The sequence below is a fragment of the Diabrotica virgifera genome, chromosome 5 (genome assembly GCF_917563875.1).
Source record: "Diabrotica virgifera virgifera chromosome 5, PGI_DIABVI_V3a".
In the NCBI taxonomy this organism is placed as follows: Eukaryota; Metazoa; Arthropoda; class Insecta; order Coleoptera; family Chrysomelidae; genus Diabrotica; species Diabrotica virgifera.
Window position 1 is genome coordinate 29,207,667 of NC_065447.1, and position 23,123 is coordinate 29,230,789.

At 32.9% G+C, this 23,123-nt stretch overlaps 1 protein-coding gene across 1 annotated transcript in view; it reads right to left on the reverse strand.

Annotated features, from left to right (window-relative positions):
- Positions 1-23,123, reverse strand: part of LOC114334752 (serine/threonine-protein kinase PAK mbt) — a 52,272-nt gene that overhangs the window by 22,939 nt on the left and 6,210 nt on the right. The window lies entirely within an intron of this gene.

Sequence of the window (23,123 nt, forward strand, 5' to 3'; positions counted from 1 at the left end):
AACCTCCCCTCGCTTGGAAATTTCTATAAAAGGCTGGTTCTTTGCCCGTAACAAGACAGAATTATTTCACACTCTCAGTTATCAAAATTTATCTCGTCCTCAATTATTAAAACAATCATCACGAGCTCTCTATGTATATTATTAGGGTTATCTCGTCTTCCTCAGTTAAAACAATCATATTGCGGTACTCAGTTAAAGTACAAACTTATATGGAATCATCTGATATTTCTTATTATTTCGTACGAATTTAAAAAAACGAACACACGAAGTCAAACATAATTTATTTTAAAGCAATTTAATAATAAATACGTAACAATTAAATAAAACGATAAAGTATTTAACAAACAAATTAAAACTAGTTGTTTTAAAACTAATAGAATAAAAAATTTTAATGTAAAACTAATAATGTTTAAATTGTTTTTATTTTTTTTTTATTTTTTTTTTTTTTTGGTAGCCAGTGTTATCACCTCTAGTCCTATGCAAGCTTCAGTTTGCTTGGGCACGCGCCTAATCAAATTTCAACATTCTGTTATGGTAGGTTGCTCCATTCTTCAAAAGCAACTTATACTAGCCGTGCAGTGTTTTGTGGATTATCCCGGCGAGCTCTAATTTTTCTTTTAAGCATATTCCACAAATAATCTAGAGGGTTAAGCTCGGGTGAGCAAGCAGTCCACTCCAAACAAGGGATGCCTTCTGCTTCAATGATGTCTCTAGCCACTCTAATGGTATGTGGAGGTCCATTATCATGCATGAAAATTAAATTTTCTCTTGTTCCATCTCTCCAGAGCCTAACCACAGGTTATCAACATACCTGTGAGCAGTTAAAGTTGATTGGATGAAAATTAAAGGAGTTTTTTTACGGATCGCAATTCCTCTCCAGAACATTCTACTTCCCCTTGTATATTTGTGAACAGATCTAACGGTTTTCGTTCTTGCTTGTCTTCTTCGACCTCTAAGTACACGATTTCGTGGGTCATATGATTTTACACCAAACCTGACTTTTTCTGAAAATAGCACATTTTGTCAATTCCCAATGTTCGAGTTTTGGTGGTGAAGACACCAATTTAGGCGACCAATCTTGTGCTCGCTGGATAACTCGGGAACTCAGTAACTGTCTCCTGCTGTATACTTCTTGGCACGAACTCTTCTTCTTATCGTTTCAACTGAAAAAGTTACACTTGTAGCTTCTAAAAACTGCCTTTTGAGCTGCAGGTGAGAAATTTTTGGGTCTTATCCAGCTGATTGGACAATTAAACAATCGTGGCGAGCCCATATTACTTTTTGACGACTTTCCCTTGCTTTATTTTTAAGCTTTCCTAGTTCCTGTTACCTAGCATAGGTTTTGGACAGAACGCCCGTGTGTTACGCATAGCTCTACAGCTATGTCCCTCTGAGAACATTACTTTCTCCACAAGACCAATATCTTTCCCCGTTGTAAGTTCTATAACCCCACATGAGGCATATTTTCGGTTTTGGACGCAAAAGTTAGTTTATTTATTTTCGTTCAATTTGCAACTCAAGCAAATAACCTATAAAGTACCGAGCTGTACTATCTGATTGTCTTATCGATTTGTTTATTTTCAATAAAAACCTTTATTCTTCGCAACAATAAAAAGTTTTTTCAAAATAAATAAATATTTCTTTGAAATACATGGTGATTCCATATAAGTTTGGGTGTGTGTACGTAAAGTACGTGCAAATAAGTCTAGATAATGTGTCATATGTCATATACTAAGAATTTTTTATTGCATCCTCGTATAATATTATAATTTTAATAGTTTACCCATTACAGTTCTAACAATGAAGTCAAATACCCATTCAAGAGGAATTAATTTATTGAAAAAATTCTTGTTATTTCTCACTCTTCTGGAATAACTGGCAGCATGCCTTATTTAATAGTATAATTAAACTGAATAAAATGACATGTGCTATATAATTATTAAGCGAAAGAATAACTTCTATTCTATTTTTGTTTGAGTACTTATACATTGTAAGAGGATGTACCAATTAAAATTAATAAAAATTATTAGGATAGGTTAACATTGCAAAAATTTTGTGGGAATCGTTTTTGTTCAGCAATAATAAATATAGTTCTTCACCTATAATATTAAATATAGTGAAGTAAAATCATTATCTGATTCACGCGTTATGCAAGAAATAGGTTTACAAAACGATAAGGGCTCGCAACTATAATGGTTTCCATGAGAGCTCCGTCGAGAGTGCAGATATAATAAAGAAATACTTTCCGGTGTCCTTTTGCCACATAAACAAGTCATTATAAGGTGGGGATCATGGATTGAAGCAGTAGTTTTTACAGCAGTTAACAAAACAGTAGTTACAGCAACAAAAACTACTAAAAGTAATTTTAGTTGCATTTGAGTACTTAATCTATAAAAGTTGTTAATAAATGGCAGTTTTATCTATCTAATCATAGATACGACACGCAGCGTTCCTAATTTCGTTAAGGTCGCGCATGACGTCGCGTTGTGAGTAGATCCTTTACATTTCGAATGCATTTCCATTATGATTTGGGGATTTTAGCTTTTAATATCAGTTGTGAAATTTTCGAGAAGTGCTGTTTTGTTTAGTATGATTAAATATAATTATTGAGAACATAATCTAATAATAGAAATCAATTACAAACATGATTTTATATTATTAGGCAAGATACGTCTCATTAGGTATATTATACTGTATAATACACAGCGTTGCTCTCTACTATTGTTTTGAAGCTATTTTCTTGTGGCATTTTTGTAATTAACTATTTTTAATGGGAAATAAGCCACAATTTTACCAAAAAAATGATTTTATTAACGTTTAGACGTAAAAATCGGATGCCGCTCTCTAAATACAAAAATATTAATGAATTAAACAAAAATGTTGTTGCTTAGTTAAAAAATCTTGTAATAATTTATTTAATCTGACTAATTTATATCGGCAATTCAGACATAATATATTATACATTTTAAAGTAGAAGACTTTAAAATGATATTGCCAATTATTCTTCATTTGATTACATGAAATCAACCCCAACTCAAGAATATCCGTCACAAAAAAAATAATTGCATGCGATCTGTCTTTAAACATACAACACATGACCACATGCAACGGTGACAGTAAAATTCTCGCATTAGAGATTCCATAGTAAATCATGAGTGAAAACCAGGAAAAAACCTCGTAATACTATCATGACATCCTAAGTATTAGGTCTAACTAATATTATCGTAAGTATTATATTAGAATCTGGTATTAGTTTTGAGAGTAAACTAATTGTATTTTTAAATAGGTTGTACTTTTAAAGACAGATCGCATGCTATTATTTTTTTGTGACGGATATTCTTGAGTTGGGGTTGATTTCATGTAATCAAATGAACAATTGGCAATATCATTTTAAATTCTTCTACTTTAAAATGTATAATATATGTCTGAATTGCCGATATAAATGAGTCAGATTAAATAAATTATTAGAAGAATTTTTTACTAAGCAACAACATTTTTGTTTAATTCATTAATATTTTTTGTATTTTGACCACGGCATCCGATTTGGACGTCGAAACGTTAATAAAATCATTTTTTAGTAAAATTGTGGCTTATTTCCCATTAAAAATAGTTAGTTGCTCTCTACCAGAATCTACTTTGCCTTTTCCCACTTTGACTAAATTTTGTGATGGAATAGCTTTTTTTTAAGGCATTGAAAATTTTTAGGAGAATATCCAAGCAGCTCGTGTTTCAGATTGCGTTCATAATCGTTGCTGTTACAATGTGTTGAACAGATACGAGCGTTGTTAACGTTAAAATTGTCTGCACGTTTACGTATACATAATTGTTTTCACATACATCGCACTTTTTTGTCTTTTGGGAAACTAAAAAACTTGATATTCGTATCGAAACCTTGTGATTGATTGTCCACATTACAACCAAACACGGCACACCTCATTTTTAATAAAAGTTTAACAAATTATAAGTAAAATTCACCTTAAACAAAAAAATAAACACCGTTTACTATACGACCACACTGAATTTAATGCTGTTCTACTCACAGAGTGACGTAGCTACGTAGGCCCCGCCCACCGACTCCATGTCATATCTTCAGGTATTGTATCATGCTATCTAATTAGCCTTCTTCGGTTCATCTCTTCAGTCATCCACCTAGGACCTAGAGCCCTCGTGCTTTTTGATATCATCTGCCCATCTTATTTGGGGCCTTCATCTGCTTCGTTTATATTACCACTGTCTCCAATTTATAAGAATTTTGTTCCATCGGTTTTCATTTTGTCTTATGCTGTGTCCGGTAAATCTCCATTTCAATTTTGCAACTTCTTGTCAAACATCCCTAACTTTTGTTTTCTCTCTTATCCACTCGTTTCTCTTTTTATCGATTAGTCTGATATACAACATTTGACTTTCCATTGCTCTTTGCGTTTTTGATTTTGTCCATGTTTGCTTTTGTAAACGTGTGATGGTACACGACAACCCTCACGGAATTTTCCTAATTTATTTGTTATAAGAATAAGGTCAATATTATAGTTGCAATTTGTATAATTTATTACGATAGTAGCAAAGTTCAAAGTATTCAACTCATTCGCAAGACTGCAAACACAGCACACGTCATTATTGAAATACGTATAGCATAACCATATATGGTAATACATATGGGCATTGTTTTTAATATAATAAGATATAAGTGGGAAGGTCGAGTACCTGAGACATTCATTGTTGTATCAGTGTGTTCGCTGAACTCTGCTGGCGCGTGGTCAGGGGATATAGTTACCGAGATATGGGTCACCTTGACCTATCCTAACTATAATGTCGGTCGACGTAGTTGTAACTGTACCTTTAACCTTGTAAGAATAAAGATATGTAGAAAGTTTAAGTTTGTTTGTTCGGGAGTGTCTTCGTCCAGCAACCCCCAACATCACATGGCGACCCGTGCCTTAAGTTAAAGAATGGAGTTTTCTGGTTCGCATATAGATTGAGGTATGCAGCTCTACACGTAAGATGGGAAACAACCAGAATAAAGAAAAAGAGGAACAGATCTTCATAAACCAAGCAGGCAACAGCGGAGGTGTGACAGCTGAAACCGGCGAAAACGAGAAGCTATCAATCCCGGGAGTTTTGGGAATTGTATCGTTCAGCCTGGCCATAATCATCGTCGGATGGCTACTGTATCGACGATGGAAGAAGCAGCTTCGACGCCACATCCGACAGGAAGTATCTAAATCAATGGAGATGCTGAGGTTAGACGCCCAGAATCCAGGACCAAATGCATAGACACATGAACCCATATTCGTGAGTAATTTTTCTTTTTAATACAATACAGTTTAACTGCTTATGAAGTAAGTTTGATGACTATTTTTTTTATTTTCATATTGAAATTTTGATTTTTTTTTTATTATATAATTACTCACTTACTTATTTACTGACACTTTAAATATTGACGGTTATCCAATATTATTGATCCTTTTATTTTACTTACATTTATGTTTTATTATATTATTTTATATGTTACATTTTGTTATATTTGATAAACTTAACGGCAATGATAAGCTTTACGAAGTAATTGAGACTTCGAGACACTAGGCCATATACTATTGAGTAACGTAGGCAGGCCAAGCCGAATTTATGTTCGAGGAAAGATTTCAACGTATTCTGGAAGATATAACTATATTAAATAGGAATCTCACAAAAGACACTATAGAACGAAGGAAAAATAAGCTAATCACAGATAAATGGGTGGAAAAACTCAGGACTATCACGGAACAGTTTAGGACGGTGCATAAAATATACAAAGGTGACAGCTGTAAGGCAGCAGAAGACAAATTCATTGCAGATATTATTGCAAAAATTGGAGAAAAGATCGGAAAAGTCCAAACAGAACTACGGAAAAGACAAGTTGAACATAACAACGACAAGATGGGAGAGAAATTCGAACTGAAAACAGCAGGGAACCTGATCCCTCACATAGGAAACACCGAAGAATCAATTAGAGCATTCATAGACGCAATTGAACTGTACGATGAATTTTTAGATGATGAAGGAAAACCGCAACTAACAAAGTACCTGTTGAAGGTGAAACTAACGCAAGCAGCAAAATTACGACTGAAGACCACTTACAACTCAAACGCGGCACTAATAACCGATATTAAAGAAAAGTTTCTAGTAAAACAATCTATCCCTGTTCTGTCAGCGGAGATCAACTCAGCGAAACAAGAGAATAGGTCAATAGAAAAATTTGGAAGAAGTTTAGAGGAGCTCATGGCTAAATTAACAATAGCACAAGCAGAGGGAAACAGAGATGCAGAAGAAGTGCTGGCCAAAGTAAACGAAAAAATTGCAATAAGCGTGTTTACTAACGGTTTAAAAAATGACAAGATAAAGACAATTTTGAAAGCCAAGAACTTTAGCACTTTAGCGGAAGCGATAGCAAGCGCAAAGAACGAAGAATCGCTAACTCGAACGGAAACTGCAGGAATGTACCACATGAATAAAACATATAGAGGCGGAAGAAGAAATACAACAAACGGATACAAAAATAGTTTTGACAGGAGAAAAGAAGGTTACAAGACATATAATAATAGAAATACAAATGGAAACGAAGTAAGACAATATCATAACAGAGGTAGGTCTCAAAGAAACAGAGGAGCAGGACATGGTCATCGAGGGAGAAATAATAATTGGTCGCAAGGTAGAAACCCCAGCAACAGAAATTCACCAGGAGCATATTTCGCAACAGAGGAGCAGCCCCGCCAAGAGCAACCACACACAAGCACAATACAAGAAGTAGATTTTTTTCGTGGCCCATCAAATGGAGGCAGATAATTCCACAGCAAGTGGATTAAATTATATTAATGTTTATTACAGAGGAAAACGCAAAAAACTATTAATTGACACTGGCGCAACAGTCAGCGTTTTATTTGAAGAATGTTTAGATAAAAACTACACCGACATAAACAAAACCCGACGTATTAGCTTGCGAGGTGTTACCGGAAAAACTATATATACAAGGGGAACCTTATTGTGTGACCTTGAAATATTAGATAACTCAGAGAAGATAACGTTGACACAGGAATTTGCAGTTATGAAGAGTTTCACAAATAAAGTCGATGGGGTTATTGGTAGCGATTTTTTATACCAATATTTTGCTACAATAGATTACGAATCCTTAAAATTATCGTTACATGTAGAAGGAATGAGAAGAGATTTTAAAATGCTATCTATGGGAGAAATTTATACGATAATAATACCTAGGAGATGTGAAAAATTATTTTTTTTCGAGATCGGGACACACTACGGAGATTTTGTAACTATACCACAGGAGATAGCGGAAGGAATTTTCTCGGCAGGAACAGTCTCAAAACCAGTCGACGGAAAAATACCAATAAGGATATTAAATATCAATGATAGAGAAATAATTGTTAAGAATTTTAGACCGAAGGTCGAAAGATTAGACAAGTTCGACGTTTTCCACATGGGAGAATCAAAACAATCGGTGAGTCGTGCCGAAAGACTTTTGAATATAATAAACACAAAAAATTTATCGCTAGAGGAAAAAAGAGCAATAGAAAAAATATGTGTAAAATATTCCGATGTGTTTTTCTTAGAAAACGATCCATGCACAACGACGGACGTATACAAAGCAAAAATAAAATTGCAAAAAGGAGTATCACCTGCTTATACAAAACCGTATAGATTACCACACGGACAAAAAACGGAAATAAATAGACAAGTAGACAAAATGTTAAAAGACGGGATTATTGAAAATGCAATATCAGAATTCTCATCTCCACTACTTATAGTGCCAAAGAAAAACGATGAAAATGGAAACAAGAAATGGAGAGTTGTGATAGATTACAGACAACTAAACAACAAAATTGAGAATGACAGATTTCCATTACCATGCATAGAAGAAATCCTAGACGCTTTATCAGGAGCAACATATTTTTCACATTTAGATTTATACCAAGGATATTACCAAATAGAACTCGATTCTAAGTCCAGACCGTACACAGCATTCGCAACCGATAGAGGTCAATATCAAATGACACGACTTCCGATGGGGTTAAAGACAAGCCCAGGATGTTTCTCACGAGCCATGACTATGGCAATGTCAGGTTTAAATTATGAAAACATGTTTATATATCTTGATGATTTGATAGTCTTTGGCAACAGTCTACAACAGCATAATCAGAATTTAGTGAAGGTATTAGAGAGACTAAGGAAAGTAAATCTGAAATTAAATCCAATTAAATGCGAGTTTATGAAAAAAGAACTATTATATTTAGGACACAAGATTTCGAATAAAGGTGTAGCACCAGATCCGGAAAAGATCACCGCATTGGAACAATATCCAATACCACAAAATGCAAAAGAAGCAAAAAGATTCGTAGCCTTTGCAAATTATTACAGAAAACATATCAATCATTTTGCAGAAATAGCCGCACCTCTAAATAGACTATCAAGGAAAAATGTAAAATTTGAGTGGACAACAGAATGCCAAAAAGCTTTTGAAAGCCTCAAGACGTCATTATCAAACCCCCCCGTAATGGAATTCCCAGATTTATCGGAGGAGAACACGTTTATTCTACGGACAGATGCATCTGGCATCGCACTAGGAGCAACTTTGTCAAACGGGAATGACAAACCGGTAGCATATGCCAGTAGAACACTTAATAAAGCGGAAATGAATTATCCTACGATAGAAAAAGAATTACTGGCAATAGTATGGAGCATTGCTAAATGGAGACATTACCTTCTACAGAAAGAATTTATTATTTTGACAGACCACCGACCATTGGTGTACCTATTTGGTATGACAAACCCTTCCAGCAGATTAACCAAATTTAGATTGAAGTTAGAAGAATACGACTTTACAATTAAATACGTGAAAGGAGCTGAAAATGTAACAGCTGACGCCTTATCACGAATAGAAGTTACATCAGAAGAACTAAAGCAACTAAATAAGGACTCAGAGAAAAGTATATTAGTGATGACGAGAGCACAAACGAAAAAGCAGGAGGAAATCACCGATTCGAAGAACGAATGGACTGATCAACCAGACGTAGTCGAATTGTTGAAATTCCCGAAAAGTGCGGTAGAGGTAAAACTGATAGACAAGGACGATTGCAAAACAATGAAGCTAGATTCGGCTGAAGAAAATACAAATAGTAGTATATTGTACAATGAAGAAGACGATATTATTTATCTGATTCGAGATTTTCGATCAACGTCTGCACTACGAGCGTCGTTGAGAAACTCGACATATCAAGAACCTCGATCAACGTCTGCGCTACGAGCATCGTTGAGAGCCTTGATTCAAATGTGCGCACAAAAGAATATAAAGGAACTAGTACTAGTAAAGAATAATAAGAATCAGCCAATTATTGAAGAGATAAGAAAGGATCCTAAAATATTTAAAGAAAGAGATATCAAAATATGTATAGTACAAGACAAACAGAATATAGCAGATGAAAAATTAAGAAGAATTATAATTAATGATTTTCACATGTTACCAACAGGAGGGCATGCCGGAATAAATAGAATGTACAAAAATATAAGGAAATATTATTTTTGGAATAGTTTACGAAAAGATATCGAGGAATTTGTGAAGAGATGCGACGATTGTCAAAGACATAAGCATTCTATCATAACCAAACAACCTCTAACTATCACATCGACTGCCACCTGCGCATTCGACACAATATTTATAGATCTAGTAGGACCATTTGAGATGGATGACAGTGGGAATAGATATATATTGACACTGCAATGTGAGCTAAGTAAATACATAGAAGGATATGTAATAAAGAACAAAGAAGCCGAAACAGTAGCCAAGGCATTGGTAGAAAATTTTATTCTGAGGTATGGAGTACCCAGAAAAATAGTCACAGACCAAGGCTCAGAGTTTATGGCAAGAACATTTAAGGAAACATGCTCATTATTGCAAATAGAGAAACTAAACTCAACAGCATATCACCACGAAACAATAGGAGCTTTAGAAAATACTCACAAACATTTAAATGCGTACCTTAGGATACAACTATCAAAATTCCCTACAAATTGGAGTACATGGGTGCAATATTTCTGTTTTTCGTATAACATTTCAGTACACTCAGCAACGGGTTATACTCCGTTCGAATTAGTGTTCGGAAAAATATGTAGACTGCCGACAAATGTTCAAAACGAAATAGAACCCCTGTATAATTTTGACGACTATCCCATGGAACTGAAATACAGACTACAAGTAGCCGCAAAGGAGGCCAGAGAAACACTAACACATACAAAACACAGCAAAAAAAAAATATATGATGCCAAAACGAGTAAAATAACTTATAAACCAGGAGATAAGGTATTAATAAAAAAGGAGCCAAACACAAAACTTAACTGTTTGTTTTCGGGTCCATATACCGTAATTAAAGATGAAACGCCTAACGTAATTATTGAGAAAAAGGGTAAACAAGTAGTCATACATAAGAATAACGTTAAGCTGTATAATATATAAAAAGAATAAGTACTGAAAAGTGTTATAGTGTAAAAGTGTAATAATAGTCCACCATAAGACTTTCACTAGTACTTAAGGTTCAGTGTAAATATTTATATATCTCATTTTTTTTCTTTTCTCATTTTCTTTAATATGTTTGTTTAATTTTCTTATAAAGGAGAGACGTCAGTCAGCATAAATAATATAAAATAGAGATGAAAGGAAATTGTTACTGAAATTCCCTTTCATCTTTTCCCCGCCCAGAGAGATGTGATGGTACACGACAACCCTCACGGAATTTTCCTAATTTATTTGTTATAAGAATAAGGTCAATATTATAGTTGCAATTTGTATAATTTATTACGATAGTAGCAAAGTTCAAAGTATTCAACTCATTCGCAAGACTGCAAACACAGCACACGTCATTATTGAAATACGTATAGCATAACCATATATGGTAATACATATGGGCATTGTTTTTAATATAATAAGATATAAGTGGGAAGGTCGAGTACCTGAGACATTCATTGTTGTATCAGTGTGTTCGCTGAACTCTGCTGGCGCGTGGTCAGGGGATATAGTTACCGAGATATGGGTCACCTTGACCTATCCTAACTATAATGTCGGTCGACGTAGTTGTAACTGTACCTTTAACCTTGTAAGAATAAAGATATGTAGAAAGTTTAAGTTTGTTTGTTCGGGAGTGTCTTCGTCCAGCAACCCCCAACATCACAAACGTCCACATATGGGAACCATAAGTGAGAACAGGGAGTACACATTGATTGTATACCTTGGTCTTAAGATGCTGTGGATATCTTTTGTTTTAAAGGATGTACCTTAGTTTTCCAAATGCCGCCCATGCCAGTCTAACTCGTCTTTTGATCTCTGCTGTTTGGTTTTCCTTGTTAAGTTTTATAATTTGACCCAGAAATATATAATCATAAACTTATTCTATTTCATCTTGTCTGATACTATAATCATTGTGATGTCCTCATCTGTATTTGTTATGATTTTGGTCTTACTGTAATTCATATTAAGGCCTATCTTTCCAGCTTCTATGCCCAGTTCTTTCATCATTTCAAACAATTCTTCTTTTTTATCAGTTATCAATATAATGTCATCAGCATACCTTAGATGGTTCAAGCGTTGTCAACAAATTTCTACACCTTTTTCTTCCCATTCGATTCTTTTAAAAATATCTTCCAGAGCCTGATTGAAAAGTTTCGGTGATATTGTGTCACCCTGTCTCACTCCTCTATTTATTAATATTGCTTTTATTCCTTCGTATACTTTTATTGGTCGGTCTTGACGGTCCAGTTAGCTGGGGCTCAGTCGATCGACAAGTTTAGTGGATTTGCGATTTGCGGTCGCTGGTTCGAGCCTCAGCTAGGTCATGAAATTTATAAAAGGCCAACGCCGTAGTATAAAACTCAATAGAGTCTACGGCTTGGTCTGGAATAAACTGGCGTCTGATCGACCTATGGAGGAGCGGTACGGGAAGGGATAAGGGCTTCCGGCTTGGTGATACTCCTCCATAGATCCCTACCGAAGGGCGTTGACGCCTAAGAACGGTGTATACATACTTTTATTGTTGTTTTGGCTGCCTTAATATATTGGCTATTAGGTATCTATATCTGTGGTCAATTCTGCTGTTAATCAAATAACTTTTCACCGCCCAATTTTCGACACTGTCGAAAGCCAAAATGGCAGTTACCATTTAAAAATACAGCCACATTTTATTAGTTTAAAAAAATACCAACATCTGTCACTTTTCCATACGAATATTGTGTTACCTTACTTGAATTAATTTTGAACACTATTCTAAACCAAAAAGTACTTAAAAAGGTCAATCTTGTGGATTTAACTAACAAATAAATAATTTTATAAAAACTATCTAACTAAAGTCCTCTCATAGTAATACTGTTGAGGGGATGGGTACGTAGTTTCGTCTCCAATGCTGGTTAAATGGGATTCATTTTTTTCAAATCCTGAGACAACTATTAAAAGTATTTTTGAAAAATTTAAACGCAGAATGAAAGATTACGTTCTTACCGAGGGCCGAAAGTCCCTGAAAACTTCTGTAATGTTAAATTCTCTTAATTTTAATATGATACAGTGGTGAAAAATTAAGAGAAAATGTAGTGTGAAAACTTATTTATTCTAAGGGACTTTTGGCCCTCGATAATAATTTAGTCTTTCATTCTGCGTTTAAATGTTTTAAAAATATTTATTATTTTTTCAGGATTTGAAAAAAAATGGATATTTTCGTGGTGATATTTTCCAAATCGAACATTCGCTATCTTTGTCATACAACGCACTGAGTCAAATAGAATATGATGACAAGATAGTGACAATTTTAAATATTTGACATGGCATCGGGAATATTTTGAGTTGTTGATTCAATATTTATAGTGTATTTGATAAATAATTGATTTAAGACGTGAACTTAATAAAAAGTTAACTGTTTGTTATTTATGGACGATCCAAGCAGAGAATGAACTAGGATATATTCTGTTATCCAAGTATTTTGTTGTTAAAGATGTTCAAAATTGTAAGCGTTCCATAGTAAAATACTTTAACACTTTTCCTCTTTTCTCAATTGAGTAGTAGTTTTTGTTGTACAGTATATAAATTATTACAATCCCTGAATACATAATTAGTGAAAAAATTATCATATTTATTAACTGAATTAATAATTTGTAATTATACAAGTAACAGTTATCCAAGAACATTCAAAATAGTCCATGTGGTGAGACCGCTCACGTCTGAAAAACATTTCTAATTCCGTTTCTCTGCGGATTCATATTCAGAAATGTCCCCTTTAAACAAATCTGAAGGGTGCCGGACGGAATTTTTGGGCAGAAATTGTTTAAACAATTTTTTTAAACAAATACATAAGATCACCTTTTATTGCTCCAAAAATATATATTTTTAGGTTTTTTGGGTCATTCTAAACAAGAAAGGTATCTTGTGATTGTTCTCAAAAATTGACAGTTTTCGAGTTATAGCCGATTTAAAATCTAAAAAATGTGAAAATACGCATTTTTGAGGCTTAAAAACTCATATTTAAATTAGTATTTTTAAGGGTGCCAATAACTTGTATTAAAGTATAAACATTCCTTTTCAAGATTTCGAAGAGTGATCGGGTCTAACTTCAATTTAGACCGTAGTTTTTTAATTGTTAATTATGCATGTCCATCCGATTTTTTGGCCGGTGCGGCGCGCTCTATTTCAAAAATCTCCTATTTTCCTACGAAAAATACTTTTTCTAGATTCTTTGAGACATTCTAAATAAAATAAGTTTCTTGACATTTTTCTCAAAAGTTAATAGTTAAACTATTAACTTTTGAGAAAAATGTCAAGAAACTTATTTTATTTGGAACGTCCCAAAGAATCTAGAAAAAATATTTTTCGGAGGAAAATAGGAGATTTTTGAAAATAGGGCGCGCCGCACCGGCAAAAAAACCGGATGGACACGCATAATTAACAATTAAAAAACTACGGTCTAAATTGAAGTTAGACCCGATCACTCTTCGGAATCTTGAAAAGGAGTGTTTAAACTTTAATCCAAGTTATTAGCACCCTTAAAAATACTAATTTAAATATGAGTTTTTAAGCCTCGAAAATGCGTATTTTCGCATTTTTTAGATTTTAAATCGCCTATAACTCGAAAACTGTCAATTTCTGAGAAAAATCACAAGATACCTTTCTTGTTTATAATGACCCAAAAAACCTAAAAATATATTTTTGGGGCAATAAAAGGTGATCTTATGTATTTGTTTAAAAAAATTGTTTAAACAATTTCTGCCCAAAAATCCGGCACCCTTCAGATTTGTTCAAAGGGGACATTTTTGAATATGAATCCGCAGAGAAACCGAATTATAAATGTTTTTCAGACGGGAGCGGTCTCATCACATGGACTAAAAGCTATCTCTTTAAAGTTAATGATGACATTGTCAAGTAGTAATGTTTACATATCCATACCAGTGAGAATTTTACTACACGTATTTTGCCGTGTAAAGACAGAAAAACTAGGGACAGCCATAAAATATTTGCGAATTATTTGCCGCTGGCCTTAATTGAAATATTTCAAACAAAAGTAATACAGAAATTATTCTTCGTTCTGCCATGAAGTTCTACAATATCACATAAACTATTATTATAAAATTTATAATATTACTTACTAATTCATTACATCCTATACAATAAAACAACCAGTAAAAAACTCTGTTTCTCCATTTTTCTGTAAACAAACTATACCAATACTGGAAAAGTTCACTTAACACGAAATCTTCCCCATAAATATACCAAAAACACACACAACTGTTATTTAATGGGAAATTTTTTATGCTCTGCTCAAAAATAACAGCTTTAAGGTCATGTATCAAGGACATGGTATTTCATATTTATTGTATGGTTCAACCAATCAATTATAAACTTATATGGGTTTGTTTACACAATACAGGGGGTGGGTGGGTTGCTAAATTGATTATTAGTCTACACATACTATCACAGATATATATGAGGGGCACGCAATAATCTTTTTAATACACTAAAATATGGAATAAAATTATTTTCTATGTACAGTAGAACCGAGATTATCCGTGCTCCTCGGGACCGGACGTTGGCACGGATAATTGAAAAGCATGGATAATCCGAACATGTATTTCTTATGTATAATACATATGTACGTATACACATACATATGTAGGTACCTAACAGAAAAAGATAACAGAAAAAATAAATCTTTCATTATGAGTCTCTATTTCGTGATTTAGAGTTTCCGTCAAGTGATTTACGATGATGATATTTTGATAAAACCTCAAAAATGCAACTTGAGTAATAGAAAATGATAGCACGGATGTGCTATCGGGGTTCTACTGTACATCTAAATGTGGTGCCTCCTCAAAGATGTGACTTTTCCAGTTAAGTACATATTTTTCGGAGAACATATGACTGCATCCTATTACCCCAGTAAATGAACGGGGGAAATCTTTCGAGCAGATCGTGATAATTTTGATCATTTTAAAGATAAGGGAAGAGGTGGCGGTGTCCTTATAGCCGTTAAGAAAAAGTTTAACAGTTTTGCTCTATCTATACCTCATACTAAAGTTGAACAAATTTTTGTACTAGTTAATATTGGAACAGAGAAAGTTATTTTTGGCTCTGTGTACATACCGCCACGGTCTGATCATGAAATATACGAAGATCATTGTAATGTCCTTGATTTTATATTAATGAACAATAACTACTCTAAGGTCTTTATTTCTGGTGACTTAAATCTTCCGAATGTTACGTGGACAAACGATAATTTAGGAGTTAGTTTATTGAACTATCCACCAAATTCACCAGCTTTACATATGGTCAATTGCTATAGTTTTTACAACCTTTTTCAAAATAATTTTGTGTCCAATAGTAGAAATGTAATTTTAGACTTAATCTTTTCTAATTGTTGTAAACGAGTTGAGTGTTGTAAATGCTGCTGATTTAATTTTTCCTAACTCCCTTAACCACAATGGTGTAACATTTGATGTTAATATAATAAATAACAGTGATCCTTTAAAGTACGCAGAGTCATATTATGATTTTAAAAACGGTGATTATATTGGTATGAACTTTTTCTTGTCGGAAATAGATTGGGATTCACTAAAGACTTTGAATATTGAAGACGCTGTGTCTAAATTTTACGATATTGTCAATCATGCAATAAATTCTTATGTTCCTAAAAAAGTATGTAAGACAAGTACATTTCCAATTTGGTTTAGCCCGGAGTTAAAACGACTAATAATAGAAAAGAAAAAATATCATAAAAAGTATAAGATGTTCAACAATTATGATGATTTTATTATTTTTCATAACTTACGATCTGAATGTAGTACACTGAGTAAAGATTGTTATAATTTATATGTTAGAGATTCTGAATTTAGAATTAATAATGACCCAGGCACTTTTTGGAAATATATAAACAGTCGCAAAAAAAATTATGATGTACCTTGCCATTTATATTTAGGAGATGATCAAAGTAGTTCTGGGGAGGAAGCTGTGAATTTATTTGCCAAATTTTTTTCTACAGTGTTCACTGACCATAATACTGCCCCCCCACAATATCAATTTGAAAATGCTGGTAACATGAGTTCATGCTCTTTTAACATAAATACTATTTTTGAGAGTATTCACAATTTGGCTCCTAAACTAAATTTTGGCCCTGATGGCATTCCTAACTATCTATTAAAACAATGTGTTTGTACTATATCTAAGCCATTGTGTATACTCTTTAACAAATCTTTGCAAGAAGGGGTTTTCCCTGATTGCTGGAAACGAAGTTACGTAAAACCTATATTTAAATCTGGTTCAAAGTCAAATGTGGAAAACTACAGAGCAGTTTGTACTATATCAGCAATTCCAAAATTATTAGATTATTTAGTTACTAAGCAGCTTACTTGTGAATTCGGCAGTATTCTGGTGAATGAACAACACGGTTTTGTACAGGGTAAATCTACAGTAACTAATTTACTTCTTTATCAGAATGACATTGTTATTGCTTTGGAGAACAAATTACAAGTAGATTCCATCTATACCGATTTTTCTAAAGCATTCGATAAGGTCAATCATAATATCTTACTTGCAAAACTTACAGCATACGGTGTTTCTGGAAGTCTCTTTGATTGGATGCAAAGTTACCTGACTAATCGAAGTTTAAGTGTAAAAATAGGATGTTTTCTTTCTAATGCTTTTACAGCTACATCTGGAGTACCGCAAGGTTCCCACTGTGGCCCCCTTCTATTTAATCTGTTCTTGAATGATGTTCACTATATTTTTAAGGAAGTTAACTTTTTAATGTTTGCTGATGATGTTAAAATATATAAGACTGTCAATAATGAGGATAACATTTTTCAGCTTCAGTCACAAGTAAATGATTTTTATGAGTGGTGTGGTAGAAATGATATGGAACTTAATATTAATAAATGCTTTTTAATAACTTTTGCTAGATCCCATTCGCCTATTCACCATCAATATTTTATTAATAATACTCCTGTCACACGTGTGAACGAAATTCGGGATTTGGGTATAATATTTGATTGTAAATTAACATTTTACTCTCACATTGACCATACTGTTTCGAAAGCATTTAAGATGTTGGGTTTTGTATTGCGTTCATCAAAAGATTTGTCAATTCACACAATAAAAATCTTATATTGCAGTATCGTGAGATCAATTATTGAATATGGTTCTATTATCTGGTCACCTAGTTATGCATATCAAATCCTAAATATTGAAAAGGTTCAAAACAAATTTTTACGTTTCGCAGCTTTTAAGATGGGTTTAACAGTTAGAAATTATACTTATGATAATATATTAAAGAGATTAAATTTACAAACTCTTGAACGCAGAAGAGTCATGTTGGATATTTGTTGTCTTCGCAAAATTATCTCTGGTGTTATTAACTCCGAAGAATTGATAAGTCTTGTATACTTTAATATACCTGCTAGATTGACACGAAATCCACAAATATTCAGGGAACAACGACATGCTACAAATTATGGTCAATATGCACCGATTAGTAGATTGGCCCTGTATGGAAACAAGTTTAGTCATGTAATAGATCTGTTTGGTTCTTCAGTTTCCTCTATTAAACAAGAACTCGGGCGTCTTGAATTTTGAATTTAAAAAATTAAATAGATTTAACTGTTATAGTTAATTCAGTTGTTTTCATCATTTACAAATAATTTATATTCTTTTTTATTTTTTATGTTTGTGTTTTATAGTTGTAGTTTTACATGTATCTAAATTTTATATTTTCATTATTATGACAAAAGCTCTGCTTTATTGTATTTTGTATGTATTGGGTTTATCCCGTTAATAAATAAATAAATGAAATACAGTGATACCTTGTAAGTAATCCAAAATTTGGATTTATACTTTACACTTGTGCCGTTAGTTGCTTTTACTGAAAAAACAAGTTTAAAATAAGTCCGGAAATGGATAAATTGGCAATTCCAGGCAACTAGGCAATTGACAATTGAAGGCATTATTCTCTAGATTTTCTTAACTAAGGCAATACTTTTGAATCTATTTGCGAGTAAAACTGTACATTTTTCAACAAAAGAAAATATATATTTTCAGGCGGTTTTTCACAAATAACTCAAAAATTAAGAATTATATTAAAAAAAATATTCTTAGCAAAACTGTATTCATTCGTTAAGTCTATAGACCCAGTAAAAGCAAAGTTGCAGCTCATAAAAAATACTTTCTTATTTGTAAAATTCCAAGTCTAACATCTCAACGCAAAATAACCAAAAAATGAAACACTTTCAGGGAAACCTCATTAAAACTTTTTAAAATAAATTTAATATAATGTGTATAAAATAGTAAGTGTTTAAAAAAAGCTATATTTTACTTTTTTAGAAAAGTCTCTAACATCAAAACTAAGCAAGTTATGCTCAAAATAAAGTTACCCCTTTTTTGGTAAAAATCTTGAAATCTCCCTCTATTTACCACCCTAAATAAAAATAATGGTTACCGCTTTAAAAGTTACTTTACTTATGTATTTTTATATGATTTGTAAGTTTCACCTGTTCAAAAGGCTTATTTTTGAAAAGGTTGTAGCTGAAAGGGGTTGAACGATTCACTAATCACGAGTGTAGGCAAACTAAGAACAGCCATATCTTAACCAATTTTTGTCTTACAGAAAAACAAAATAAAAGGAAAATATTTATGAATGCAAACCCTACATTGTTTTAAACTTTGAGATTTTTCGTATCATGAATACTTTGTAAGTTATTTAAAAAAAACATATTCTCCAAAATTAAAAAAAAAACTATAAAAATAAATCTAATTTTTTTAAAAATTCCACTTAGGGCAGGTCAAACTTACAGGTCATATTATAAACAATACATAATATATAAATTAAATTAATGCAAAAGTGGTAATGAATAATTTCATTTAGGGTGCTAAATAGAGGGAGATTTTCAAGATTTTTTTTATCAAAAAAAAGGGGCCAACTTTATTTTGAGCATATAACTTGCTTAGTTTTGATGCTAGAAACTTTTATAAAAAATAAAATATAGCTTTAAACCCTTTAATACCTAAAGGTTTAAATAGTTTTCGCAGAAAAGTGATTTTTTTTTTGTTTATTTCACATTTAAATATTCGATTTGGAATTTGACGAACAAGAACATATTTTTCATGAACTAACACTTTGCTTTTATTGTGTTTATAGACATCTTAAATACACCTTTTTTCGTTTTTTTATAAGCTCCATTTTTGTTAAGGGGGGGGGGGGTATAGTATTTTTGATTATTTTTTTCGATTTTTTTATTGGCTTACCTATTCGATTGTCACTGTTTTTAAGAGTATACCATTAAAATTTCAAGTTAATCCGAGCAAAATTGACGGAGATATGGATATATACAAAAATTTTCTTAGTATTATTGACAAAACTACATTTTTTTAAACGTGTTTTCTGAAAAACACGTTTTTTTAGGCGGTGTACATCATAACTCAAAAAGTAATGCACTGATCTTTCTGAAATTTTGAACTTTTCTTTTTTATATATTTTAATAGGTAGTGACGTCGAGTTTTTGCTTATTTTAACAATTTTTTTTATATTACCATTTTTCTCTTTGCCGAACAAACTTTTTTTTTCTTTTACACCACCACCACAACACCACAATTACATCTCTCTTCAATCCTGATCCCCCGGAGGGAGTGTAGTGGTCGACGTGATGTCTTGTATTGTCTGTCTCTAAAGATCTCCATCTCTGGTCATTTCTGTTAACTCATGCATAGGTCTTTTGAATAGTCCGGTAATTTGATCAATCCATCTTGTTGGGGATCTTCCTCATGATCTTCAGCCTTCCACCTTTCCTTGTATAATGAGTGTCTTCCATGTTTTCTGTGTTTGCTCTCATAACATGTCCAAAGTTGTTGAAGATGGACTTAACTGGAGAGTCAGTGGCTAAGCGTTTTAGCTCTCTTAAAATTGAATTAATTGTTTTACGGTTAGTCCAAGAAATAACATTTGTCTCCATTAGAATACTTCAGTGGGGTATATCTTTCTTTTTTCTGATCATCTCAAGGTCCAAGTTTCACATCCATAGGTGAGTATTGGGAATATTAAGCAGTTAATCAACCTCATGTTTAACGCTACCTGTAGATTTATTATTTCATTTAACAAAATGTGAATACCGAGCAACAGGAATCTTGCAAGAAAATAGATCAGCAAAGTGTCTTTTGCAAGATACAATAACTCTTGGTAAGGAATCTTGTAGATATGATTTTTGATTTGAAATACACAAAAAATAGAAAAATACTTATTGTACAATGAAACAAGAATAAATTTACTAATTACTATAGTATCTAATTTTGATTATCTAGAACTCGTACAATCCCATACAAGCTAGTAGATGGAATCACAAGCTCAAAGGAAGACATATTTTGTTCAACAATGTCACTAAAATCAGAGCTAAGAAGTGGTATTGGTCAATATTCACACCACTGATTGATATAACATTTTGATATGACATTAGAAAATTCATGGCTTCTCTAAAAATGAGTCAATACGTTAAATATTACATTATTCGATTTTCGTTGATCTGTAACAGTTCCCTACCTGGGAAAAAGTATGAGAAGTATAGTACAGACATAAATTTTGACGAAAAAGAACACTTAGTAGGGAAACGTGAGGAGCAGAGACCTCTTAGAGAAATATCGATAAAATACACTCCTGGCCAAAAAAATCAGCACACCGTAAAAATGGTGAACTTATTAGGTACGTTTGAACGAAAAATCCTCAGACACATATATAAGGGGGTAAAAGAAAATGACGTATGGCGCAGAAGATATAATTTTGAACTATACGCAGCATACAACGAACCCGACGTCATAACATCCATAAAAATCAGACGTCTGCGCTGGATGGGCCATGTTGAACGGATGTTGGAGACAGAAACACCAAAACATATAATGAGGCAAGCACCAGTAGGGAGAAGGTCAAAGGAAAGACCCAAACTTAGATACATGGAACAAGTGGAACAAGATCTGCAAACACTTGAGATTACCCACTGGAAGAACAAAGCAAGGAACAGAACAGAATGGAGGAAAATCCTAGTACAAGCCAGGACCCAAAAAGGGTTATCGAGCTACTGATGATGATAATGACCTTAAAAATGGGTCATTTTTGATGTCTCGAATCTCCTAAACATGTTGTCCGATTTTAGTGATTTTTTTAGTATGTTATAGCCTTATTCTTTAAAAATCTCGATGTAGCAATATTGTTGCTGAACAGGTAAATGTCGTTGTATACCGGGTGTAACAATAATACTGCGTTTTTTCCTCAAAGTTCGAAACACCCTGTGGGATATTCTAGACTAGAATTTAAAAAATATTGAAATTAAAACTCAATAATTGTAGCCTTAGGCTTTCTTAACATTCTGTTTTTTGACTCATTCACTTATGTTAGATAATAAAAAAGTTAAGTACTTTAACAACTAGCCATGTTCTTCATCAATAAAGGGTGTTTCTAAATAAGTACAACAAACTTTAAGGGGTAATTCTGCATGAAAAATAATGACCGTTTGATTTATGAACCTATGTCTGCAAATGCTTCATTTCTGAGATATGTGATGATGAATTTTTTCTTACACACCGACGATTTATTTATTGCTCTAAAATCGGTTGAGATATGCAAATTAAATTTGGCGGGTTTTAAGAGGTAATTATTTCGCATTTTTTGGCATACAATTGTGTATTTTATATTCACCACTGGCATGCATACGGTATATGACTGTATGCACGCCAATGGTGAATATAAAATTTTTAGTTGTATGTCAAAAAATATAAAATAACCACCTCTTAAAACCTACCAAATTTCATTTGCATACCTCAACCAGTTTTAGAGCAATAAATAAATCGTCAGTTTTTAAGAAAAAAATCAACATCCCGTATTTTGAAAACAAAGCATTTGCGGACATATGTTTTTAAAGCAAACTGTCATTATTTTTTAATGTAGAATTAACCCTCAAAGTTTGTCGCGCTTATTTAGAAACACCTTGTATTGATGAAGAACATGGCTAGTTGTTAAAGTACCTAACTTTTTTATTATCCAACATAAGTGAATGAGTCAAAAAACAGAATGTTAAGAAAGCCTAAGGCTACAAACATTGAGTTTTAATTTCAATATTTTTTAAATGCTAGAATATCCCACAGGGTGTTCGAGGAAAAAACACATTATTATTGTTACACCCGGCATACAATGACATTTACCTGTTCAGCAACAATATTACTACATCGAGATTCTTAAAGAATAAGGCTCTAACATACTAAAAAACTCACTAAAATCAGACAACATATTTAGGAGATTCGAGACGTCAAAAATGACCCATTTTTAAGGTGTCCCGATTTTTTTGACCAGGAGTATAATAAAATGTATAATAAAAAAAATGCAAAAAGGATATCAAAGCAGAATATCTATCCAAAGGATTGTTAATACCATAAAAGGTTCTATAAAATGGTACATAAAATGTTAACTGACAAAGAAGCATCAGATAGGATTGGGCATTAGCATAGACCCGACCCAACAGAGCAGCACCATTAATGCAACCACTAAGTAACTTGTAAATAATTAAAAAGAATTTCAGATTATCAG